The sequence below is a fragment of the Macaca mulatta genome, chromosome 3 (assembly GCF_049350105.2).
Source record: "Macaca mulatta isolate MMU2019108-1 chromosome 3, T2T-MMU8v2.0, whole genome shotgun sequence".
NCBI lineage: Eukaryota > Metazoa > Chordata > Mammalia > Primates > Cercopithecidae > Macaca > Macaca mulatta.
Window position 1 is genome coordinate 94,548,335 of NC_133408.1, and position 13,689 is coordinate 94,562,023.

The window sequence follows — 13,689 nt, forward strand, 5'->3', positions numbered from 1 at the left end:
GAAGATGTGATGAGAAAATGGATAGATCGTGCTTTATTGCTGTTGCTGTTTTTCCATTAGTATTCAGTGGCCCCCGACCTTTGGTGTCCTGGAGAAGGCAGACAAGCAAATCAACAATTATTTTGCAATGTGTCTGAAAAATAAACTAAACTAGGGGTGGGAGAGCGTGGTGGTGAGACTCGGAAAAGGCTTCCCAGGGAAATAATTCTCAAGTTAAGGTTTATCAGGTAGGTAAAACCCAGCCAGGCAAAAGAAGGGAGGAATGGCATTCCAAGGAAAGGGATTGGAACCCAGGAGGCAGAGGCAGGAGGGAGGTCTGTGTCCTGACAGACGGCTTGCTGTGGCTCAACTCCCAGGCACACAGGGGTGGAGAATAGGCTAAAGAGGCAGGCTCTATTCAGCCATTTTCCTGGGTCTCAACCTTACGTTCTTAATCCAAACCAAACACCAGTGGTGAAGGCACAGGTAAAAAAGAAACTTGGTCAGGCGTCATGGCCCACACTGTAATCCCAGCACCTTGGGAGGCCAAGGCAGGCAGATCACTTAAGGTCAGGAGTTCGAGACCAGCCTGGCCAACATGGTAAAACCCCGTCCCTACTAAAAAAAAAAAAAAAAAAAAAAAAATTAGCCGAGAGTGGTGGCACATGCCTGTAATCCCAGCTACTAGGGAGGCTGAGGTGGGAGAATTGCTTGAACCAGGGAGGCAGAGGTGGCAGTGAGCCGAGGTTGAGCCACTACACTCTAGCCTGGGCAACAGAGCAAGATTTTATCAAGAAAGGAAAGCAAAGGGAAGGGAAAGGGAAGGGAAAGGGAAGGGAAAGGGAAGGGAAGGGAAGGGAAGGGAAGGGAAGGGAAGGGAAGGGAAGGGAAGGGAAGGGAAGGGAAGGGAAGGGAAGGGAAGGGAAGGGAAGGGAAGGGAAGGGAAGGGAAGGAAAGGAAGAGGGAGGGAGGAAGGATTCAGCCTTCACAGAAGCCACCAGAAAATCTGCAGAAGTCGCCAGGAAACCTGTTATTGTCCTGAAGCACCCAACTCTAAAGGACACTTGAAATCTTAGAGTTTTAATATCTTTATCCTAGTATTTTTAGTTCTGAATTCCTGAACTTAATTGTTAATCCCATCTACAGTCACACATCGCTTAATGATGGGGATATATTCGGAGAAATGTGTCCTTAGGTGATTTCGTTGCTGTGACCATCACAGAGTGCATTCCACAAAGCTAGACGGTAGGGTCTCCTATACACCGAGGCTATGTGGTATGGCCTAGTGCTCCTAGACTACAGACCTGCACAGCACGGTCCTGTACTGAATACTGTAGGCAACTGTAATACAACAGTGAGTATTTGTGTGTAAGATATCTAAACACAGAAAAGATACAGTAAAAATACTGTATTACAATCTTATGGGACCACCATCATCTATGTGGTCCTGTGGTTTAACGAAACATCGTTATATGACGCGTAGCTGTAGTTTTACATTTTCAGCTTTTCATCTATGAGCTTTTTATCTTAATATTTTACCTCCTCTATGCTTATGCTTTTAACCTTTTATCTTATTAACTTCAAGCCTCTTATCTTTTATTTTAAATATCACTCATTTTGTCTCATGTACCTTATCTTACAAACATTTTAAATTTGATTTTCAACGAATACTTTGTTTTTCTTACATTTTTTTTCTGGCCTTTCTGGCAGTGTTTTAATTTTATTCACCTTGTAACTTCCTAGCTTCTTTTTCTTTTAAAAGAATTTATTCTTTCTTTTCTCTTTCATTTTCCTTTTCCTCCTCTTCCTTTTCTTTGCCTTCCTTTTCTTCTATTTGACCATATTTGGGCTTGTTTTTTTAATGTCCGGAGAAGACAAATGCTGATAGAGAAGGGAACATGGTGAGAAGCTACCCCACAGGCAGAGGCAGCTGGATCAAAGTCCTTCTTCCCCTTGGGTAACTCTGCAGAACCCCCTGCCCCAGCCCGGCCCTGCCCCTGATTGTCCTTGCAGCTTCCCCTAAAATGCAACCTGAACACCCTCCCACTGCCTGCTATCCCACCCTTATCAGCTCCACCAATGACTTGCCCAGCCCTTTAAAGAACAGAATGAGAGACAGAGAGAGAGGAAACTTACCTGCAGATAATAACATGTTAACTCCTTCCCTGGCTGTAGTTCTGTGACATAGTACACAAAAGGTATTGCAATGGTTTTTCTTTCTGACATCTTATCTATCAGGCCTTACAGGAATTTTTTGCATGTTTAGAATCCATGTGTGTGTGTAAGTGTGTGTGTGTGTGTGTGTGTGTTACCAGGGACTGTTGTGCCCGTACTAGGAGGTTTTAAACATTGTCAGAACCTATACGTGTTCTCCCAGAACATCAGATATCAAAGAGCAACGGAGGCCCGTGCATTTCCAGGATACATGCCCAGGTCTCCCCTAGTAGTTCTCAGGGAGAGAAGTAGGTAAGGCTGAGCTTCTCCACTTTTTTATTGTCTTCCAAAAGAGAATACAATATTATTCTGAGGAGAATAGAATTTCCGTAGATCATTTAATCATCTCTCAAGGTCTAGGCTGCTTTGTACACATAATAGTAATTTAGGGAACTGTTAATAATGCAGATTTCACCTACTCAACATCAGCCTTGGCAAATAACTTATGGCTAAGTTCCCAAAAGCAATTGTAAGAAAAAAAAACAGTGGGACGTAGTTATACTAACGAGCTCTGCACAACAGAAGAAAATAGCAACAAAGTAAACAGACAACCAGCACAATGAGAGAAAATATTTGCAGACTATGCATCCAATAAAGGACTACTATCCAGAATGTGTAAGGAACTTCAATCAGCAAGCAAAAAACAAATGACCTCATTAAAAGATGGGCAAGGCTGGGTGCAGTGGCTCATACCTGTAATCCCAGCATTTTGGGAGGCCAAGGCAGGCAGATCACTTGAAGTCAGGAGTTCGAGACCAGCCTGGTCAACATGGTGAAACGCCATCTCTACTAAAAATACAAAAATTAGCCGGGCATGGTTGTGCACAGCTGTAATCCCAGCTACATGAGAGGCAGAGCAATAGAATCGCTTGAACCCAGGAGGCAGAGGTTGCAGTGAGCTGAGATCACCCCTCTGCACTCCAGCCTGGGCTACAGAGCAAGACTCCATCTCAGAAAAAAAAAGAAAAAAAAAAATGGGCAAAGGACATGAACAGTTACTTCTCAAAAGAAGACATACAAGTGGCCAACTAATATATTTTTTAAAATATTCATCATCACTAGTCATAACAGAAATGCAAATCAAAACCACAATGAGATTCTGTCTCACCCCAGTCAGCAAGGCTATTATCAAAAAGTCAAAAAATAACAGAGGCTGGGGAGGTTGCAAAGAAAAGGGAACACTTAAACACTGCTGGCGGGAATGTAAATTAGGCCAGCTACTGTGGAAAGTAGTTTGTAGTTTTCTCAAAGAGCTTAAAACAGAACTACCATTTGACCCATCAATCCCATTACTGGGTGTATACCAAAAAGAAAATAAATTTTTCTACCAAAAAGACACACACACTCATATGTTCATCATAGCACTATTCACAATAGCAAAGTCATGGAATCCATCTAGGTGCCCATCAAAGATGGATTAGATAAAGGAAATATAGTACATATACACCAAGGAATACTACACAGCCATAAAAAAGAATGAAATCATGTCCTTTGCAGCAATGTGAATGCAGCTGGAGGTTATTATCCTAAGCAAATTAATATAGGAACAGAAAACCAAATACTGCATGTTTTCACTTATAAGTGGGAGCTAAGCATTGAGGACACATGAACATAAAGATGGGAACAATAGAAAGTGGAGACTAGTAGAAGGGGGAGAGAGAAAGAGGAGCGTGGGCTGGAAAACTTCCTATTAGGTACAATATTCACTCCTTGAGCGATGGAATCATTCGTACCCCAATCCTCAGCATCATGCAATTTGTTTGTTACCCATGTAACAGACCTGGACATGCATCCCTGGAGTCAAAAATAAAAGTTGGAATTTTTAATGCAGATTTTGCAGACACTCCCCGGAGATTGTGATTCAATAGAATGCGGTCCAGGAATCCAAAAAATTTTTTTGCCAAATGTCCCCAGGAGATTCTGATGTAGGTGCCCCATGGGCTACGCTTTGAGAAGCACTCACTAAGCTTATATGGGCAGAATCTTTTAATAGATTCTGCCTTCAGAACTCTCCCTTTGCAGCATCCTGCTGAGAGGGTGTCCCCTTCCCAAAGATGGCTGTTGTCCCACTACTGTAAAACCCGAGTGTGTCTCCTACCCAGGTAGATGCTTCTGGTCCTTTTCTAAGAAACCTTCAGACTACCTTCACCATTTCCAATACTCCTCTCCAGAATTATCCTGGAAACTTTCCTTAGGTGCCCGACTCACGAATAAGCCCCACCCTCGCAAGCGAACAGTCCTGTTCCACCTTTGGTAGGATGGGTCTAGTTTGTCAAAGCTGGAGTGAGCTGTTCCACCAGGCAACGCAGCCGCAGTGGCTGCCCGGTGCAGTGAGGCCATGGGACGCATTCCTTCAGCTGCTCTGGATCAGAGTGAGGCTTTCATCATTTGGATTCCTGTCTTGGAGCTCAGCCAGTTTCAGGATAAGAACCTAAGACACTGGGCTCTCGAATAGACTTTGATGCTGGGTTTGTTTGCTGATCTGTTGTTCTTGTATCTTTTAAGACTTGAGGGTGTGTTTGAATCCTAAAAGGGATGTCATAAAGGGGAGAAGCTAAGATGAAGAAGGAGAGGGCCTTCCAACCTGAAGGAGGCCCCAAAAAGGCAACAGAGAGGGATCTGAGCACAGTTCCTCCAGTGTGATTAGGAGCAAGCAGTGAAGGATGAGTGTAGGGGCAAGTGGGAGCCTGGGTTCGGCAGCAAGCTCCATCTGGCAGCTCCACTATGAGGCTAAAACTGAGGGAGGATTCCAGTGGAACCAACTTTTAGAGAGAGTACAGGGGGAATGGAGGCACCCTGGCGAGGGAGGGAAGAGTGAGCTCTCTGGAAAAATGAAATAAGTTTGCTGTACTCCATCGGGATCCCAGTTAGCATTGTTATTCCAGAATTTATGATGTTAAAAGTTGACACAGTTGTGCAGATTTCCTCTGGCGATTTTCAGACACCAGGAGAAGGTAGAGGATGGATTGATCCGGGGTTGCAGTCTTGTTAATTCCATTTTGGAAAGACAGAAATGCATAAGAATTGAATATGTAAAAGATTAGTTTTATGAAATCTGAACTGAACAATAAGGAAAATAAAGACAGGAGCAGGTGATGGATAATGAGAAAATGCATATATGGGGAGGTGGTCAAAGGTCCCAGTTAATTTTAAGAGTAATTGAAGATGGAAGGGGTGTTGAATAGATGGCTGGAGAGGACAAGAGGCCAGGTTCAAGAGCAGGATGTTTGTTTTCTGTGGAGAAGTTCCTGGAACTGACAAGGATCAGGATGTGACCATGGGAGGAAGCTGCTAAAGTTGGATGGAAGAGGAAAAGATGACACAGTCCCAGAACAGAGAGGATGGTGGATGGGTTAGTTGCTTGAAAGTGATTTCTATGGGAGGCGAATCATTTTCTTACCATTGTGATTTCTATTAGGTATAATAACCGAAATGGAAAATTCCACCCGAAACTATTAGAGAGGCCATGGCATTGCATCAATATGAGAAATGTTTCTGGGGAGAGCGTGGTTCGTGTCCCTTGCCCAGGGAGGATGGCATAGTATAGAGAATTTGCTCCTCTGCTCTCTGTCATCATCTTGAAGAGACTCTGAATGGTATAAAAATGATTAGCCCCTAACTTTCACTTTAAAAATGGAGTTTTACCATAGCTTAGCCCAGCCTGCCTTAAACATGCTCAGAGCACTTACATTAGCCTACAGTTGGGCAAAATCATCTCACACAAAGACCTTTTTATAAGAAAGTGTTGAACATCTCAAGTAATTTGTTAAATACTGTACTGAAGGTGAAAAACAGAACAGTACTCAAAACACTGTTTTTACTGACCTCACCTTGTGTTCCCACCATCATAAAGTCAAAAATCGTAAGTTGAACCATCGTAAACTGAGGACTGTCTGTGTACAATTTTTGTCCATTAAAGATAAATAATAATAAAGAAAAAATAAAACTGGATTTTTATTTCTTAGTGTCAAAAATTTAGAAAATAAATGCAAGGAAAAAGAAACAGAGAAAATGAAAAACTATGTATTGTATATTGCTCAAAATATCACCTTATGAAGAAAACCACTATGTACATTTTAATGTATATAATTCTAGGATATGTGTGTGTACACTTGTGTCCATTTTCTTTAAAAAATAAAATTATATTGCATAGTAATATGCTTGTTTATCTATTTAGTTATAAATGCATTTCCATGTCAGTAAAAATTCATCCAACATGGTTTATTTTTACATTGTTTTCTTCAACATGATTTTTAGTGTCTATCCTACTTCACAGGTAAACTACAATTTCTTCAATCCCCTATTTTCTCATTTTTAGACATTAGAAACAATGCAATGATGAACATCTTTGTAAGTACATCTTTGGACACATCCATGATTATTTCCTTCAGTGAATTTTCTAGAAAGAGTCTTCCTCAAGGCCATACTTGTCTTGGTGTGTTTTTACACAGCCAAACTGCTATGCAAGAAGGTTGTATCCATTTAGTAATATCAGAAGTGCCAGTTTCTACACACCCTTCCAGGTATGAGGCATTACTCCTCTTTGTAATTAGTCTCTGTAATCTTTGCCAATCTGATAGCTGGAAAGTAGCATTGCATTTTTATTTACATTTTATGGATTCCCTGGGATGTTGAACATCATCTCACACAGATGCATTCCTGGCCCCACCTTCACCCCTTCCCAAACTACTTTTCCCAGCCTGAACTTTGGAGTTTTGCCCTGAGCGTACACTGAAGAACACTCTGAAAAAGAGTCCCACAAAATGTGTGTCTGTATTCACTATAAGGAGGGTTTGGATCGTCATGAAAGATGTCTTTTTCTAGGACCTCTTTTAGTGACAGGAATAGACTGCTTCTGAATATCCAGTTTATTTTTATCTCATTGATGCTGTGGAATGTGCAATTCACTCAAGTCTACTCCACATGCCTTCTTGGGCACCAACCCAATAGTCTTTCCAATCGTTATTTTTCCTTTGCCATATTTTCTGCAACTATTTCTAACTTGATTGCATCTTGTTTCTTGGGCATTTATGCAACACAGGGTGTAAAGAGAAAAACTATGGTAACTGATGGGTTGATTGCGGATTATGACGGTGGGTACCACCCCACACGTTGGCAGACACTGATACTGAGCTAATGTGGAGCTTCCCAGAGTTTTGTGCATTATGGCACACACAGAAAATGATGTTGGTACAACTCATTCAGGAAAATGGAGGCGATTCCAAAGCCAGAGGAGATGGTTGAGAGGTTCTATTCCCACCCCATTCCCTAAGGTGTCGGAAGACCATTGGTGGCATACAAGTTGAGAAGCCCTGGACCAGTGGAAGAAAAATACTTTACTAAAGTAAAGCTAATAAAAGTAAATTCTTTCCTGACTCATGACTACTTCAAAACAAATGCTTTTTTTCCCTCAGGTAAATGTATATTATTTTCATATACTATAAAGAAAACGAGAATGATTTCCTGGCATGGAAGTTACCTACAGACAGCTGCTACCCTTACATGTGTCTGGAATTTGTGTTCACTCATGTCCTTTTCCTTCTTTTTTTTTCCATGCTTCTTTTATTTTTTTTTTTTTTTTTTTTTTGAGACAGCGTCTTGCTCTGTCGCCCAGGCTGGAGTGCAGTGGCATGATCTCAGCTCACTGCAACCTCCACCTCCCAGGTTCAAGCAATTCTCCTGCCTTAGCCTCCTGAGTAGCTGGGATTACAGAAGACTGCCACCACGGCCAGCTAATTTTTAATTTTTTTTCGGTATTTTTGGTAGAGACAGGGTTTCACTGTGTTCGTCAGCTGGTCTCAAACTCCTGACCTCATGATCTGCCTGCTTCAGCCTCCCAAAGTGCTGGGATTACAGGTGTGAGCCACCACGCCCAACCCCCATACTTCTTCAAAAGCATTCAATCCCTTCTCAGAGCCTCAAGATGGCACCTTCTATTCATGGATACCCTGGAGTCTTTGGCTCTGCCTCTCCTAGGCTGGCTCCTGGGTGTCCCTTTTCTTTTGCTCCAGGTTCCCCGTCCTGCCTTTCTCTCCGTCTTCACCATCTCTCGGGTCCCTTCCCTCTGTTTTCCCGCCCAGACTAGGATTCAGACACCTCAACTCAAAGTCTTATCTTACTGTGGCGGAGAGGACTCAGATGTCTGCCATGCATGTTTCAGTTTTCTGGACACAAGGCTAAGCTGCCTTTCCTGGCATGCCTGCATCTAGGTGGGGCACCACAGAGGGTCTCACCATAGCATGTGAGTAGCGCTGGCTATGTCACTGCTGGGCCCAGGGAGTTCAGCGTGTGTGTCTTCTTTACTCTCTCTCTTCCCCCATCTGCCAGCTGGACCACAGCAAGGTGACCTCGAAGTCCCATTCTGGACATGGCAAAGCCGCACAGTGGGAGAAGAATGAAACCCTGAATGACTGTACAGGGGAGGGCTCCCCACTAACTGCACTGAGCTGTGACATGGTAGAGAGATAAATCTATGTAGTTTAAGATCATCAAAATTCAGGGAGTTGTCTGTTATAGCATTTAGCATATGCTAATTATGTACTCAATTTTCTTCTGTTTCTAAAGAAAGGAAAAGCAGACCGTTCTAACTTTTTCATTTTAAGGATATGATTACCAATCACCAGGGTATATACTCCAGATGTAGGGTTTTTAAAAAAAAAAAAAAAAAAAAAAGGACAAGGGAGGTTTTGGAATTATTAAATTCTTACAACAGTGTTTCCCAGAAGGTACTTTGTGGAACACTAGTTCCCCCAGGAGTACATAGCAAAATTTAGAAAAGGAGGTTCCACGGCTTAATAATATTGAGAAATACAGAATGAAAGGCAATGGGCTTCTTTGCTACAGGCCTTTTCAGGGCCTTTGATAGACAGTTGTACATTGTCTCTCTCCACAAGGGGGCTCTGTTGAACAGATTTGTCTCAACCCAAAAGACTAAAGAGCAAATTGGAGCAGAGCAAGAACTGGCTCCTTTCAGAGTGAAATTTGTACCTCTGGGTACCTTTAGAAGCAGAAATCACATTCTGCTAGGACCCTGCCCCAGCCTAGAGTGATTCTCCTAAAGCAGATCTTTGAATGACTCCCCCGCAGCAGAGGACCCAATCTAGGGGCGCCTGTTCCATCATCCACCTCCTCGTGTTGCATCAAACCCACCAAGGCTGTGGTGGTACCACGGTCCCTGGTGAAAGCAACAGGCCCCTCCCACCTCAGGGCCGTTGACGTGGAACCATCATGGCCTCTTGTCAGGAAGGCAAAGAAAAGACAGTCTCCAATTGCCCAGCAGCGACTGCAGTTGAATAGATGATGTCGTATGGCTAAAGAGAAAGTTGGTAAGAATCATACCATGTGTGGCATGAAGGGAAAGATTGAGGAAGGACAACCAAGTTATCAGTGGGACAGAGGAAACCAAGCCGGCATGACAAGCATTGGAGGGTGTACTTAGTGACAGTGTAGAGGTGACAAGGGGTGTTGTTGCCTAAATTCCATATGAGCACATTGGCAGTCAACCGCCTGCAAGCCTTCTGGCAAATAGAGTGCAGCCTTGCGTCAATTTCTGAGGGAAAGGCTGTCCGAACTTGCTCTGAATCACATCCAACTGAATGTTGTAACCCTACAGTCTTCAAGCCTCAACACTAACTCTGAACTGTATCACTTGCCCCTGCCTGAAACCCGAGATTCCATTTCCTGCCATGATTGCAGCGCACAGAGCTCAGCAAACAAGTTGCTTGTAAGATACTTTTAAGGCAAACTAAATGTGCATTTTAGGTTTTAATCTCATCTGGAAGATGGCTAGTACCAACACCAGGAGAAGTCTCTGTCGGCTTAAACCAGAGGGGTCAATGTTGTCCCAAGAAAGGAAGCAGAATAAGGCCTGCTCTCGGTGTTGCTCACCAGTGACTCCCCCATCTGTGGCACACTAACGGAGCAAAAACGCCAGCTGGCATTATAGAAATCATCCAACACCCAGGACCCTGGACTGCCCCTTGTGTACTTAAGAACTCTAGTCATTGTCTACCTAGATTTGGCAGGGAAAACTGAATGTCCAGGCTGAAACTGTACCCTTCGTCTCTCTAGATACCAAAGGCCAGGCATTCATGCTCCTCAAAGTCAAACCACCCCTCAGAACCAGCACCAGCCGTGAGTCCAGCCTCTGCCAAGGAGAAACAGCGCCTGGAGCAGCTGCTGGGCCTTCACCACTCTCACTCTCCCCTCCGCTCTACCTCCTTTATTTGCGTTTCCCACAGTACCGGACACACCAAAGCACGATAGATCCCCGTCAAATGAGTGAAAACCAGGTGAAATACATGGAATAACGCCTTGATGAACTCTAGCTCCAACCAAAGTGCTGACAGTCTCTTTTGCTCCCCTTGGTGTCTTCCCTGGATCTCCTGATTGTTCTCCAGCATCATCCTCTGGGAGTGTATGTTACAGACACAGTTTCCAGGCCTGCCATTAGACATTCTGCCAGTAGAGGCAGAGGGGAGAGCCCAGGAATCTGCATTCTGAAACCTCTGCCCAGGAGACACTCTGCACATAGAGTGTGAAGAATGCTGCCCTAGGTTCCTACTGCCGGCAGCCTTCCTTCTATCCAGAGTGAACTGCAAACCTGCCCACACCCACTCACTTCCTGCTTCCCTGAGGATGCCGAGGACGCCCATTGGCAGGCCAGCCTCTCTCCTCTCTATCACTGCCAAACCAGCGAACTCTGGCCTCTGAGAAAGAAGCACACCCTTCCCAGTCTTGCCCATAATCCCATCTCTACTGCCCCACCAGACCATCGCTGCTGCCCATGTATGCTGTCAAATGAGATTCTGCTGCCTCCCCTCCATGTGAGAGATCACGCTCAATGTCCCCATTCTTAAAAAAAAAAAAAAAAAAAAAAAAAAATTCAGGTCTGTCTTCCCTTCATCACCAAACCCGTTAAACCTCCTGCCTATCCTGGTCCTCCTCATTCCCCACCTCCCCCTTACTCTTCAGTCCTCACTGCCTCCCCGCACCACTCTACAGGACCACCTGCAGCTCTGTCATGAAAATGATGCTGTGCTACACCCAAAGGGTGCTTTATAGCTCATGAAACACTTTCACACACATTTTGTCATTTGAACTTCATGACTCTGAATAAAGTATATAATATCTCAGTCCCAAACTTCATGATCGTACCTCCTTCCAAATGTTTGCCATATCCTTTTGCCCCTCTGTTATTTACTAAGCATTTTTCTTAAATAGACTTACCTATTTTAATAAATTTATTTTGAAAGAAAAATGTATATTGTTCTTATTAATAATATCGTTGGTCTTAAATAAGAGACATTAGTATAAAGAAATTCAGTGAAAACAAAACAATGTTGTTCAATTTTAAAGTCAGAGACTCTGGCCTGTGGCTGAAGGTGAACTCCTGAGCCCCTGGAGAAAGTCAGCTCTCCGGTTTCCCCCACTGCTCCCACCCAGAGGAGGAAGGCTCGCCCCACCTACTGGGCTTCCTCCTGGCCCTTTCAGGTCCACAGAGGCCTGTCTCACTCACAAGGGTCAATATCAACCCTTCTCCTGTCTCCAAAAGCCAGAATTTTCCCAGGACCTAGTCCCAGACACTGCTTTCCAACCACTGTCCAACCCACGAGGAGGAAGCTCCACCCCAGTCCCCCACAAAAGGGTCTCAGCAGAGCATCACACCCAGGTGCCCACAGAATTCTTTAATGGCCTATAGGAGAGACAAGAAATGGGGCACTGGGAGGACTTAGTGGGGGCCACACTCGAGTGACCACATTTCCAGCATTTCCTTTGTAAGTTTCTAGCCAGAAATGATTTCCTGACAAGGCTTAGAGCCCACAGTCCATTCATATTATGTCTTAAAATGAGGATGCTGCAGCCATTGTGAAAAACAGTACGGAGGGTCCTCAAAAAAGTAAGCGTAGAATTACCATTTGATCCACCAATTTCACTTCTGGGCGTATACACAAAGAAATCAAAAGCAGGGCCTTGAAGAGATATTTGTATGCCCATGTTCATAGCAGCATTATTCACAAAATCCAAAGGCAGAAATAACCCAAGTGTCCTGGATAGTTGAATGAATAAGCAAAATGTGGTCAATCCATACAATGAAATATTATTCAGCCTTAAAATGATAGGAAATTCTGACACATGCTGCAACACAGATTAACTTGAAGATATTATGTGAAGTGAAAGAAGCCGGATATAAAAGGACAAGTATTACACAATTCTACTTATATGTGATACCTGGCGTAGTCAGAGTAATGGAGACAGAAAGTATTAATGGTGGTTGTCTGGGGCTGGGGAAGGGGGGATGGAGAATGATTATTTAATGGATATAGAGTTTCAGTTTGGGTTCATTTAAAAGTTCTGGAGATAGGCCAGGCGCAGTGGCTTATGCCTGTAATCCCAGCACTTTGAGAGGCTGAGATGGAAGGATTTCCAGGAGTTCAAAGTTGCAGTGAGCTATGATCACACTACTGCACTCCAGCCTGGGTAGGAGAGCGAGACCCTGTCTCAAAAATTAAAAAAATAAAAAAAAGTTCTGGAGATAGTGGTAATAATTGTACAACAATGTGAATGTACTTCATGCTACCGAACTGTACACTTAAAAATGGTTAAAGTGGTGATTTTTATATTGTATGTATTTTAATATATAGTTTATCACAATAAAAATTGGGCTCAGCAGTTAAGTATTACAAAGGCATTACAGTCATACTAACATCAAATTGAAACTTTCTATTTCACCAAATTCAGAGTGAAATTGAACTGAAAAGCAGATTACTTTCTTACTGTGTGATTCAATATTATTTTGAAGGTCACATTACAGTATCTTCAAAATCACCAACCGATTTTGATATGTTTATCAAGTTTGGGGAAAACACTCTAGTATCTTACATAGTTATTACACTGATGAGGACAGTAATAATGAATCCCAGACATAATAGATGTAATAAGTGGATTCCCCAAGGTCACACATAGTAAGTGGCTTGATAGAGGCTATTCTGATTCCTGATTTGATGTCAGTCTCATTCATCTACAGAGTTCCCTCGCCTTTCTCCTCCTCTTCTTCTCCTTTGGCATCCAAGACTGAACTCCTTTTGTTCTCTTTCCTGTTTTTCTTCCTCTATTTTTTGTGGGTTTTGTTAAATTAATAGACTTCATTTTTTAGAGCAATTTTAGGTTTACAGAAAAATTGAGCAGAAAGTACAGAGAGTTTCCACATAACTCCCCCCTACCCCCGCCAACCTCCCCATTATTAATATATTGCATTAGCATGGTATGTTTGTTATAATAGATGAGCTAATACTGATAATTATTAAAGCCCACAGTTTACATTATGGTGCATTCTTTGTCTTGTCCATTCTGTTGGTTTTGATAAACGTATAATGACAGGCATCCACCACTACAGAATCGTATAGTTCCACTGCCCTAAAAATCCCATTTGTTTCTCTTGATTTGCCCACGTTTAGAGATTTCCCAGAGTTCTGGCCCTCTCCTCTTTCTCTCCTT